The following is a 13,638-nucleotide window of genomic DNA, read 5'->3' on the forward strand; positions in this document are numbered from 1 at the left end:
TCAGGTCGAGGACTCTCCTCCGTCTCAGAAGCACTGTGTTCACCCGGCCTCTCAACCCAGCTTGGGTCTGTCACCTCATCATCCTCCGATCCCTCAGTCTGCTCCCCCCTCGGACTTCCTGCCCTGACAACAACTTCCCCACTGTCTGACAACCGTGTCTCCTCATCGTCGGACACCTCTTTACACACTTCCACTACGTCAAGAAGGTCATCATCACCCACAGACTGTGACTGGTGGAAAACCTGGGCATCGGAAAATTGCTCAGCAGCAACCGGACAAGTGGTTTGTGACTGTGGGAAGGGTCCAGAAAACAGTTCCTCAGAGTATGCCGGTTCAAATGCCAAATTTTCCTGGGAGGGGGCAGACTGGGGGGGAGGAGGCTGAGGTGCAGGAGCTGGAGGAGTGGGGATTTCGGTGACATGGGTGGACTGCGTGGAAGACTGACTGGTGGTGGACAAATTGCTCGAAGCATTGTCAGCAATCCACGACATCACCTGTTCGCACTGTTCTGGCCTCAACAGTGCTCTACCACGAGTCCCAGTAACTTCAGACATGAACCTAGGGAGTGTAGCTCTGCGGCGTTCCCCTGCTCCCTCATCAGCAGGTGGTGTCTCACCCCGCCCAGGACCACGGCCTCTGACCCCTGCAGTAGTTGGACGCCCACGTCCCCGCCCTCGTCCTCTACCCCTAGCCCTCGGGTTAAACATTTTTAAAATGAGAGTTATAACTTTTTTTTTTTTTTTACTTCTTTTTTTTTTTTTTTGTGTTTTTTTGTGTTTTTTTTTTTTTTTGTGTTTTTTGTTTTTTTTTGAGTTTTTAAAACCAAACAATCCTATCCTATTGCTATGGCTATTTTCTAGCCAAGTATCAAAGGAAGCACACTACTATGCCAGATGAGATGACACTGAGTTAGTGCCTAATAGAAATCCAACCCCTACTGAATTTTGCCACTTCGGCCTTTGCTATGGATATGTGCGCCACTAAGCGCAGAACACAGCGGTCGCAAGTCTCACTACAAATTGCTCAGAATTGGCAAGTACATGCACTGCAGAAACTACAGCCACCAGCAGATCAACCAGAAATCAAATATATAGAACGCTACTGTAGGCTTCAAGAAGCTGTTTGTATTCTCCTATGGCTATTTTCTAGCCAAGTATCAAAGGAAGCACACTACTATGCCAGATGAGATGACACTGAGTTATTGCCTAATAGAAATCCAACCCCTACTGAATTTTGCCACTTCGGCCTTTGCTATGGATATGTGCGCCACTAAGCGCAGAACACAGCGGTCGCAAGTCTCACTACAAATTGCTCAGAATTGGCAAGTACATGCACTGCAGAAACTACAGCCACCAGCAGATCAACCAGAAATCAAATATATAGAACGCTACTGTAGGCTTCAAGAAGCTGTTTGTATTCTCCTATGGCTATTTTCTAGCCAAGTATCAAAGGAAGCACACTACTATGCCAGATGAGATGACACTGAGTTATTGCCTAATAGAAATCCAACCCCTACTGAATTTTGCCACTTCGGCCTTTGCTATGGATATGTGCGCCACTAAGCGCAGAACACAGCGGTCGCAAGTCTCACTACAAATTGCTCAGAATTGGCAAGTACATGCACTGCAGAAACTACAGCCACCAGCAGATCAACCAGAAATCAAATATATAGAACGCTACTGTAGGCTTCAAGAAGCTGTTTGTATTCTCCTATGGCTATTTTCTAGCCAAGTATCAAAGGAAGCACACTACTATGCCAGATGAGATGACACTGAGTTATTGCCTAATAGAAATCCAACCCCTACTGAATTTTGCCACTTCGGCCTTTGCTATGGATATGTGCGCCACTAAGCGCAGAACACAGCGGTCGCAAGTCTCACTACAAATTGCTCAGAATTGGCAAGTACATGCACTGCAGAAACTACAGCCACCAGCAGATCAACCAGAAATCAAATATATAGAACGCTACTGTAGGCTTCAAGAAGCTGTTTGTATTCTCCTATGGCTATTTTCTAGCCAAGTATCAAAGGAAGCACACTACTATGCCAGATGAGATGACACTGAGTTATTGCCTAATAGAAATCCAACCCCTACTGAATTTTGCCACTTCGGCCTTTGCTATGGATATGTGCGCCACTAAGCGCAGAACACAGCGGTCGCAAGTCTCACTACAAATTGCTCAGAATTGGCAAGTACATGCACTGCAGAAACTACAGCCACCAGCAGATCAACCAGAAATCAAATATATAGAACGCTACTGTAGGCTTCAAGAAGCTGTTTGTATTCTCCTATGGCTATTTTCTAGCCAAGTATCAAAGGAAGCACACTACTATGCCAGATGAGATGACACTGAGTTATTGCCTAATAGAAATCCAACCCCTACTGAATTTTCCCACTTCAGCCTTTGCTATGGATATGTGCGCCACTAAGCGCAGAACACAGCGGTCGCAAGTCTCACTACAAATTGCTCAGAATTGGCAAGTACATGCACTGCAGAAACTAAAGCCACCAGCAGATCAACCAGAAATCAAATATATAGAACGCTACTGTAGGCTTCAAGAAGCTGTTTGTATTCTCCTATGGCTATTTTCTAGCCAAGTATCAAAGGAAGCACACTACTATGCCAGATGAGATGACACTGAGTTAGTGCCTAATAGAAATCCAACCCCTACTGAATTTTCCCACTTCAGCCTTTGCTATGGATATGTGCGCCACTAAGCGCAGAACACAGCGGTCGCAAGTCTCACTACAAATTGCTCAGAATTGGCAAGTACATGCACTGCAGAAACTAAAGCCACCAGCAGATCAACCAGAAATCAAATATATAGAACGCTACTGTAGGCTTCAAGAAGCTGTTTGTATTCTCCTATGGCTATTTTCTAGCCAAGTATCAAAGGAAGCACACTACTATGCCAGATGAGATGACACTGAGTTATTGCCTAATAGAAATCCAACCCCTACTGAATTTTCCCACTTCGGTCTTTGCTATGGATATGTGTGCCACTAAGAGCTAAACACAACGGTAGCAAGTCCCCCTGCTAATTCCTCACAAAATGGTAAAAGATGCAAATTAAAATAAAAAAAGTAGAACGTTATTGTAGCCCTAAGAAGGGCTGTTGGGTTCTTTGAGAATCACTCCTGCCTAACAGTAAGCTAATAGAACACCCTAACGCTTTCCCTGACCAGCAGCAGCTCTCTCCCTAGCGGCATCCAGAGACAGAATGATCCGAGCAGCGCGGCCAGCGGCTAGTCTATCCCAGGGTCACCTGATCTGGCCAGCCAACCACTGCTATCGACGTGTAAGGGTACCACGTCATGCTGGGTGGAGTGCAGAGTCTCCTGGCTTGTGATTGGCTCTGTTTCTGGCCGCCAAAAAGCAAAACGGCGGGAGCTGCCATTTTCTCGAGCGGGCGAAGTATTCGTCCGAGTAACGAGCAGTTTCGAGTACCCTAATGCTCGACCGAGCATCAAGCTCGGACGAGCATGTTCGCTCATCTCTAGTCATAATGGTTATAATGGTCAGATTCTCTTTTACACAATTTGAAAGACATTATAATATAAATTTGGTAGAACACTCTAAAATTACCATCATCGAGGGGGTTGTCTCAAGTCTCATAAATGCTTTAATAAAATACCATAGACAAAAGTATATTCTATTTTTTTCACAATTTTTTATTTTTTTAAAGACAGATGAGTGAGGCAACATCTGCCTATGTCACATGATTGTCAAGTGAAAAATCCCCTTTAGATAACCCCAGGTCTCAACGATGATTATACTAATGTGATCATAGCAGTAAATTGCAGTTACGATGCCCTGGGGTGACCCAGAACGAGCGCTCGACAGTCTATAAAAGAGCCAAAGAGGTTATGTAGTTACATACATGGAAGAATCGTAGGGATTGTAAGTATAACACATTTTACTCTTAGAGGATCAATTATACAATTACTTACTATAACATTTACGTCTTGGATTGCTAAGAACCTCTATCGAAATCCATTACCACTACTAACCCATTGTACAAATTAATGCATAAACAGAAAATTAGCAAGTTTTATAAATTTATACTATTTTATCCATAAATCTGAAAACATTGTAATTAAACTTTTATTTTAAAGATATTTTAACTAATTGATGCAATAAAATAAGAGATTCGAAAATAAAAATCCTGCAAATTCTTATTAAAAAAAATCTAATTTTTTTTATTTAGTTGTCCTATCACATACAGACAAAAAGTAAATGAATAATCCATTATAAACAGTTACAAAATATTTTCAAAAACTGCATAAAAATTTCTTATTTTCCTATTTTGTGATAGATTTTTCTTGAAAAATTTAAGTAACAACTAACGTCTCAGGAAAGACAACAAAAAGGAAACGCAATGGAAGGTTTCATCGAAAATGAATGTTTTTCAGAAATTCATTTTAGTCTGAATTTACACCTTCTCCAATTCATTTCTAACTAATTCATATAACTAAAATTTTAAAAATCCAAGGGGAAAACATTAATAGTTCTCATATTTCTATTTTGTATTAAATTTAAAAATAGGGAAACATGGAACAAAGGATTAGAACTAGAGATGAGCGAACATGCTCGTCCGAGCTTGATGCTCGGTCGAGCATTAGGGTACTCGAAACTGCTCGTTACTCGGACGAATACTTCGCCCGCTCGAGAAAATGGCAGCTCCCGCCGTTTTGCTTTTTGGCGGCCAGAAACAGAGCCAATCACAAGCCAGGAGACTCTGCACTCCACCCAGCATGACGTGGTACCCTTACACGTCGATAGCAGTGGTTGGCTGGCCAGATCAGGTGACCCTGGGATAGACTAGCCGCTGGCCGCGCTGCTCGGATCATTCTGTCTCTGGATGCCGCTAGGGAGAGAGCTGCTGCTGGTCAGGGAAAGCGTTAGGGTGTTCTATTAGCTTACTGTTAGGCAGGAGTGATTCTCAAAGAACCCAACAGCCCTTCTTAGGGCTACAATAACGTTCTACTTTTTTTATTTTAATTTGCATCTTTTACCATTTTGTGAGGAATTAGCAGGGGGACTTGCTACCGTTGTGTTTAGCTCTTAGTGGCACACATATCCATAGCAAGGACCGAAGTGGCAAAATTCAGTAGGGGTTGGATTTCTATTAGGCAATAACTCAGTGTCATCTCATCTGGCATAGTAGTGTGCTTCCTTTGATACTTGGCTAGAAAATAGCCATAGGAGAATACAAACAGCTTCTTGAAGCCTACAGTAGCGTTCTATATATTTGATTTCTGGTTGATCTGCTGGTGGCTGTAGTTTCTGCAGTGCATGTACTTGCCAATTCTGAGCAATTTGTAGTGAGACTTGCGACCGCTGTGTTCTGCGCTTAGTGGCGCACATATCCATAGCAAAGGCCGAAGTGGCAAAATTCAGTAGGGGTTGGATTTCTATTAGGCAATAACTCGGTGTCATCTCATCTGGCATAGTAGTGTGCTTCCTTTGATACTTGGCTAGAAAATAGCCATAGGAGAATACAAACAGCTTCTTGAAGCCTACAGTAGCGTTCTATATATTTGATTTCTGGTTGATCTGCTGGTGGCTGTAGTTTCTGCAGTGCATGTACTTGCCAATTCTGAGCAATTTGTAGTGAGACTTGCGACCGCTGTGTTCTGCGCTTAGTGGCACACATATCCATAGCAAAGGCCGAAGTGGCAAAATTCAGTAGGGGTTGGATTTCTATTAGGCAATAACTCAGTGTCATCTCATCTGGCATAGTAGTGTGCTTCCTTTGATACTTGGCTAGAAAATAGCCATAGGAGAATACAAACAGCTTCTTGAAGCCTACAGTAGCGTTCTATATATTTGATTTCTGGTTGATCTGCTGGTGGCTGTAGTTTCTGCAGTGCATGTACTAGCCAATTCTGAGCAATTTGTAGTGAGACTTGCGACCGCTGTGTTCTGCGCTTAGTGGCGCACATATCCATAGCAAAGGCCGAAGTGGCAAAATTCAGTAGGGGTTGGATTTCTATTAGGCAATAACTCGGTGTCATCTCATCTGGCATAGTAGTGTGCTTCCTTTGATACTTGGCTAGAAAATAGCCATAGGAGAATACAAACAGCTTCTTGAAGCCTACAGTAGCGTTCTATATATTTGATTTCTGGTTGATCTGCTGGTGGCTGTAGTTTCTGCAGTGCATGTACTTGCCAATTCTGAGCAATTTGTAGTGAGACTTGCGACCGCTGTGTTCTGCGCTTAGTGGCGCACATATCCATAGCAAAGGCCGAAGTGGCAAAATTCAGTAGGGGTTGGATTTCTATTAGGCAATAACTCAGTGTCATCTCATCTGGCATAGTAGTGTGCTTCCTTTGATACTTGGCTAGAAAATAGCCATAGGAGAATACAAACAGCTTCTTGAAGCCTACAGTAGCGTTCTATATATTTGATTTCTGGTTGATCTGCTGGTGGCTGTAGTTTCTGCAGTGCATGTACTTGCCAATTCTGAGCAATTTGTAGTGAGACTTGCGACCGCTGTGTTCTGCGCTTAGTGGCGCACATATCCATAGCAAAGGCCGAAGTGGCAAAATTCAGTAGGGGTTGGATTTCTATTAGGCAATAACTCGGTGTCATCTCATCTGGCATAGTAGTGTGCTTCCTTTGATACTTGGCTAGAAAATAGCCATAGGAGAATACAAACAGCTTCTTGAAGCCTACAGTAGCGTTCTATATATTTGATTTCTGGTTGATCTGCTGGTGGCTGTAGTTTCTGCAGTGCATGTACTTGCCAATTCTGAGCAATTTGTAGTGAGACTTGCGACCGCTGTGTTCTGCGCTTAGTGGCGCACATATCCATAGCAAAGGCCGAAGTGGCAAAATTCAGTAGGGGTTGGATTTCTATTAGGCAATAACTCAGTGTCATCTCATCTGGCATAGTAGTGTGCTTCCTTTGATACTTGGCTAGAAAATAGCCATAGGAGAATACAAACAGCTTCTTGAAGCCTACAGTAGCGTTCTATATATTTGATTTCTGGTTGATCTGCTGGTGGCTGTAGTTTCTGCAGTGCATGTACTTGCCAATTCTGAGCAATTTGTAGTGAGACTTGCGACCGCTGTGTTCTGCGCTTAGTGGCGCACATATCCATAGCAAAGGCCGAAGTGGCAAAATTCAGTAGGGGTTGGATTTCTATTAGGCAATAACTCAGTGTCATCTCATCTGGCATAGTAGTGTGCTTCCTTTGATACTTGGCTAGAAAATAGCCATAGGAGAATACAAACAGCTTCTTGAAGCCTACAGTAGCGTTCTATATATTTGATTTCTGGTTGATCTGCTGGTGGCTGTAGTTTCTGCAGTGCATGTACTTGCCAATTCTGAGCAATTTGTAGTGAGACTTGCGACCGCTGTGTTCTGCGCTTAGTGGCGCACATATCCATAGCAAAGGCCGAAGTGGCAAAATTCAGTAGGGGTTGGATTTCTATTAGGCAATAACTCAGTGTCATCTCATCTGGCATAGTAGTGTGCTTCCTTTGATACTTGGCTAGAAAATAGCCATAGCAATAGGATAGGATTGTTTGGTTTTAAAAACTCAAAAAAAAACAAAAAACACAAAAAAAACAAAAAACACAAAAAAACACAAAAAAAAACAAAAAGAAGTAAAAAAAAAAAAAAAGTTATAACTCTCATTTTAAAAATGTTTAACCCGAGGGCTAGGGGTAGAGGACGAGGGCGGGGACGTGGGCGTCCAACTACTGCAGGGGTCAGAGGCCGTGGTCCTGGGCGGGGTGAGACACCACCTGCTGATGAGGGAGCAGGGGAACGCCGCAGAGCTACACTCCCTAGGTTCATGTCTGAAGTTACTGGGACTCGTGGTAGAGCACTGTTGAGGCCAGAACAGTGCGAACAGGTGATGTCGTGGATTGCTGACAATGCTTCGAGCAATTTGTCCACCACCAGTCAGTCTTCCACGCAGTCCACCCATGTCACCGAAATCCCCACTCCTCCAGCTCCTGCACCTCAGCCTCCTCCCCCCCAGTCTGCCCCCTCCCAGGAAAATTTGGCATTTGAACCGGCATACTCTGAGGAACTGTTTTCTGGACCCTTCCCACAGTCACAAACCACTTGTCCGGTTGCTGCTGAGCAATTTTCCGATGCCCAGGTTTTCCACCAGTCACAGTCTGTGGGTGATGATGACCTTCTTGACGTAGTGGAAGTGTGTAAAGAGGTGTCCGACGATGAGGAGACACGGTTGTCAGACAGTGGGGAAGTTGTTGTCAGGGCAGGAAGTCCGAGGGGGGAGCAGACTGAGGGATCGGAGGATGATGAGGTGACAGACCCAAGCTGGGTTGAGAGGCCGGGTGAACACAGTGCTTCTGAGACGGAGGAGAGTCCTCGACCTGAACAGGTTGGAAGAGGCAGTGGTGGGGCCAGACGGAGAGGCAGGGCCAGAGCTGGTGCATCAGCGCCACTGTCAACTAGTGAAGCTCCCGTGGTGAGGGCTCTTGCGGCGAGGGCTAGATCTTCAGAAGTGTGGAGGTTCTTTAAGGAAACACCGGATGACCGACGGACTGTGGTGTGCAACATTTGCCAAACCAGGCTCAGCAGGGGTTCCACCACTACTAGCTTAACTACCACCAGTATGCGCAGGCATATGAATGCTAAGCACCCCACTCAGTGGCAACAAGCCCGTTCACCTCCGGCCGTGCACACCACTGCTCCTTCCCCTGTGTCAGCTGCTAGTCAGCCCCCTGCCCAGGACCCTGGCACAAAAACCCCATCGTCGCCTCCACGATCCTCCACAGCATCCACCAGCGTTCAGCTCTCCATACCCCAGACGCTGGAGCGGAAACGCAAATATAGTGCAACCCACCCGCACGCCCAAGCCCTTAATGTGCACATCTCCAGATTGCTTAGCCTGGAGATGCTGCCCTATAGGCTAGTAGAGACCGAGGCCTTTCGCAACCTCATGGCGGCGGCCGCCCCTCGGTATTCGGTCCCCAGCCGCCACTACTTTTCCCGATGTGCCGTCCCAGCCCTGCACCAGCACGTGTCAGACAACATCATCCGTGCCCTGACCAACGCCGTTTCTGACAAGGTCCACCTGACCACGGACACGTGGACGAGTGCTGCCGGGCAGGGCCACTATATATCGCTGACGGCACATTGGGTTAACTTGGTGGAGGCTGGGACCGAGTCTGACCCTGGGGCTGCTCATATACTGCCGACGCCGAGGATTGCGGGGCCTACCTCGGTCCAGGTGTTTCAGGCCTACTATGCCTCCTCCTCCTCCCACCCCTCCTCCACCTCCTCCTCCGAACTACCATCCGTGGGCACGGCGCCATCAGTCGGTAGCTCTAGGCACAGCAGCAGTGCCGTCGCTAAGCGACAGCAGGCGGTGCTCAAACTGCTGAGCCTAGGCGACAAAAGGCACACCGCCCAAGAGCTATTACAGGGCATCACGGCGCAGACTGATCTGTGGCTGGCACCGCTGAACCTCAAGCCGGGAATGGTTGTGTGTGACAACGGCCGTAACCTGGTGGCGGCTCTGCAACTCGGCAGACTGACACATGTGCCATGCCTGGCCCATGTGTTAAATCTGATAGTGCAGCGTTTCCTCAAGACATACCCCAATCTGTCTGATTTGCTCACGAAGGTGCGCCGCATCTGTGCGCATTTCAGGAAGTCCAGCCCAGATGCTGCCACTCTCAGGGCAGCGCAGCGCCGCCTCCAACTGCCCGCTCACCGACTGTTGTGCGACGTGCCCACGAGGTGGAATTCAACACTGACCATGTTATCCAGAGTTTACCAGCAGCGCAGAGCGATTGTAGACTGCCAGATGTCAACTTCCACCAGAACTGGTAGTCAGGTCAGTCAGCTTCCTCAAGTCTACAATGAGGAGTGGACGTGGATGTCTGATATCTGTCAGGTGCTGAGTAACTTTGAGGAGTCAACACAGATGGTCAGTGGCGATGCCGCCATCATCAGCCTCACCATCCCGCTGCTTGGCCTGTTGAAAAACTCTCTGGTCAGCATGAAGTCGGAAGCTTTGCGCTCGTCACAAGAGACGGGGGAAGAATATTCCCTTGTTGATAGCCAAAGCACCCTGAGGTCTGTTTCTCAGCGCATATCGGAGGAGGTGGAGGTGGAGGAGGATGAGGAGGAAGAGGAGGAGAATGTTGGCGAGACACAAGAGGGGACCATTGTTGAGTCCTTCACTGTTCAGCGTGTATGGGCAGAAGAAGAGGAGTTGGAGGAGTTGGAGGAGGAGGAAATGGACAGTCAGGCCAGTGAGGGGAGTGAATTCTTACGCGTTGGTACTCTGGCGCATATGGCAGATTTCATGCTAGGCTGCCTATCCCGTGACCCTCGCGTTCAAAGAATTTATTCCAGCACCGATTACTGGGTGTTCACTCTCCTGGACCCACGGTACAAGCAAAATCTTCCCACTCTCATCCCTGGAGAGGAAAGGAGTGTGAGAATGCATGAATACCAGCAGGCCCTGGTGCACAAGCTGAAACAGTATTTCCCTTCTGACAGCGCTAGCGGCAGAGTGCGTAGTTCTGCGGGACAAGTAGCGAGGGAGAGTAGGCGAGCAGGCAGCTTGTCCAGCACTGGCAAGGGTACGCTTTACAAGGCTTTTGCCAGCTTTATGTCACCCCAGCAAGACACTGTCACCTGTCCCCAGTCTCGGCAGAGTAGGGCTGATCTTTACAGAAAGATGGTGAGGGAGTACGTAGCTGACCATACCATCGTCCTAAATGATCACACAGCTCCCTACAACTACTGGGTTTCAAAGCTGGACATGTGGCACGAACTGGCGCTGTACGCCTTGGAGGTTCTTGCCTGCCCTGCCGCTAGCGTCTTGTCCGAGCGGGTTTTCAGTGCAGCTGGTGGCATCATCACCGATAAGCGTACACGCCTGTCGACTGACAGCGCTGACAGGCTGACGCTTATTAAAATGAATAAAGGCTGGATTTCTCAGAATTTCCAATCTCCACCAGGTGAAGGAAGCTCAACCTGAATAATTGATCCACTCCTCCTCCTCCTCCTCATTTTCCTCCTTCTCCTCCTCTTTGTACAGTAAAGCAGAGGAAAATGGCTATTTTTTGACAGGGCCCACTGGCTCTTGCTATAGTACTTCATGCATTTAATTTTTCTGGAGGGCCACCTACCCGGTCCTCTGTTTGAAACAATTTTTGTGAGTGCCACATACAGGCACTCAATCTATTCCATTTTTCTGGAGGGCCACCTACCCGGTCCTCTGTTTTAAAAAATTTTTGGGACTGCCACATACAGGCACTCAATCTATTCCATTTTACTGCAGGGCCACCTACCTGCTCCTCTGGTTTGAACAATTTTTGGGACTGCCACATACAGGCACTCAATCTATTCCATTTTACTGGAGGGCCACCTACCTGCTCCTCTGGTTTGAAGAATTTTTGGGACTGCCACATACAGGCACTCAATCTATTCCATTTTACTGGAGGGCCACCTACCTGCTCCTCTGGTTTGAAACATTTTTGGGACTGCCACATACAGGCACTCAATCTATCCCATTTTACTGGAGGGCCACCTACCTGCTCCTCTGGTTTGAAACATTTTTGGGACTGCCACATACAGGCACTCAATCTATTCCATTTTACTGCAGGGCCACCTACCTGCTCCTCTGGTTTGAACAATTTTTGGGACTGCCACATACAGGCACTCAATCTATTCCATTTTACTGGAGGGCCACCTACCTGCTCCTCTGGTTTGAAGAATTTTTGGGACTGCCACATACAGGCACTCAATCTATTCCATTTTACTGGAGGGCCACCTACCTGCTCCTCTGGTTTGAAACATTTTTGGGACTGCCACATACAGGCACTCAATCTATCCCATTTTACTGGAGGGCCACCTACCTGCTCCTCTGGTTTGAAAAATGTTTGGGACTGCCACATACAGGCACTATCTAAATTAAATTGTCTCCATAGCAGCCTCCACACGTTGTCTCCATTGCTACCTCCAAAAGTCGTCCATATAGCTGCCTCCATACATCGTCCCTTTATCAAACGAGGTGTGTCAGGCAGAAATTTGGGTTGTTTTCATGGATTCCACATCAAAGTTGTTAACTTTGTCGCCACCCAGCTGTGTTATCCACAAAATATACTGGCAAACTTTTACCATTTAGGGATATTATTTCAGTGCTTCTTGCGCATCTGTTTACATTCCCCTCACCCGGCATATCCTAAACTTATAAGAACGCTACTACACTTGATCTTATACAAAAGGTTCTTAGAAGTGCTGTTTGGGGAGTAGCCTAGAGACAGGGGCTTGGATTGGCGAAAGCTCGCCTGGCAGCGGAACGCCAGCTCCATGCGCATCATGCGCTTCTTGCGCATCTGTTTACATTCCCCTCACCCGCCATATCCCAAACTTATAAGAACGCTACTACACTTAACTTGGTGCAGGCTGGGACCGAGTCTGACCCTGGGGCTGGTCATATACTGCCGACGCAGAGAATTGCGGGGCCTACCTCGGTCCAGGTCTCAAAGGCCTACTATACCTCCTCCCACCCCTCCTCCACCTCCTCCTCCTCCGAATTACCATCCGTGGGCATGGCGCCATCAGTCGGTAGCTCTAGGCACAGCAGCAGTGCCGTCGCTAAGCGACAGCAGGCGGTGCTGAAACTGCTGAGCCTAGGCGATAAAAGGCACACCGCCCAAGAGCTATTACAGGGCATTCCACATCAAAGTTGTTAACTTTGTCGCCACCCTGCTGTGTAATCCACAAAATATACTTGCAAACTTTTACCATTTAGGGATATTATTTCAGCGCTTCTTGCGCATCTGTTTACATTCCCCTCACCCGCCATATCCTAAACTTATAAGAACGCTACTACACTTGATCTTATACAAAAGGTTCTTAGAAGTGCTGTTTGGGGAGTAGCCTATAGACAGGGGCTTGGATTGGCGAAAGCTCGCCTGGCAGCGGAGCGCCAGCTCCATGCCAAGATCCAACTAACATAGTTTTAACTGCAGCACCTTTAATCTACTACTAGTTCACTGCCTCCATACATGGTCCCCTTATCAAACGAGCTGTGTCAGGCAGAATTTTGGGTTGTTTTCATGGCTTCCATGTTAACTTTGTCGCCACCCTGCTGTGTAATCCACAAAATATACTGGCAAACTTTTATCATGTACCGATATTATTTGAGCGCTTCTTGCTCACCTCCTTTGGTTCCTCTCTGCCACCCATTGGTTTGAAGCCTGAGTCCATTTAGGGTATGTCGCCATGCCACTCTCTAGCCTTCCGCTGCTGCCGCTGCCTCTGCATGCCGTCCCCTATAGTGTCAGGGTCAATTATTGGATGTTTTAGATGCTATCTAGCCTCATTCTGTCACTCTGTCATGGCCATGCTGTTGCCCATAATTTTGGCATAATGGTGCGATTAGGCAGCCTCAGAGGCATCCATGCATGCTGCCCCTGCTGTTTCCTGTCCATTTCCGTGGTGTTTCCATCCTTTTCTGAGGTTCCCAGGTGTTTGGCCAAGCTTCCCTGTGCAGAGCCTTGGTCCCCTTGAAAAATGCTCGAGTCTCCCATTGACTTCAATGGGGTTCGTTATTCGAGACGAGCACTCGAGCATCGGGAAAAGTTCGTCTCGAATAACGAGTACCCGAGCATTTTAGTGTTCGCTCAT

Source organism: Engystomops pustulosus, chromosome 4 (genome assembly GCF_040894005.1).
Source record: "Engystomops pustulosus chromosome 4, aEngPut4.maternal, whole genome shotgun sequence".
In the NCBI taxonomy this organism is placed as follows: domain Eukaryota; kingdom Metazoa; phylum Chordata; class Amphibia; order Anura; family Leptodactylidae; genus Engystomops; species Engystomops pustulosus.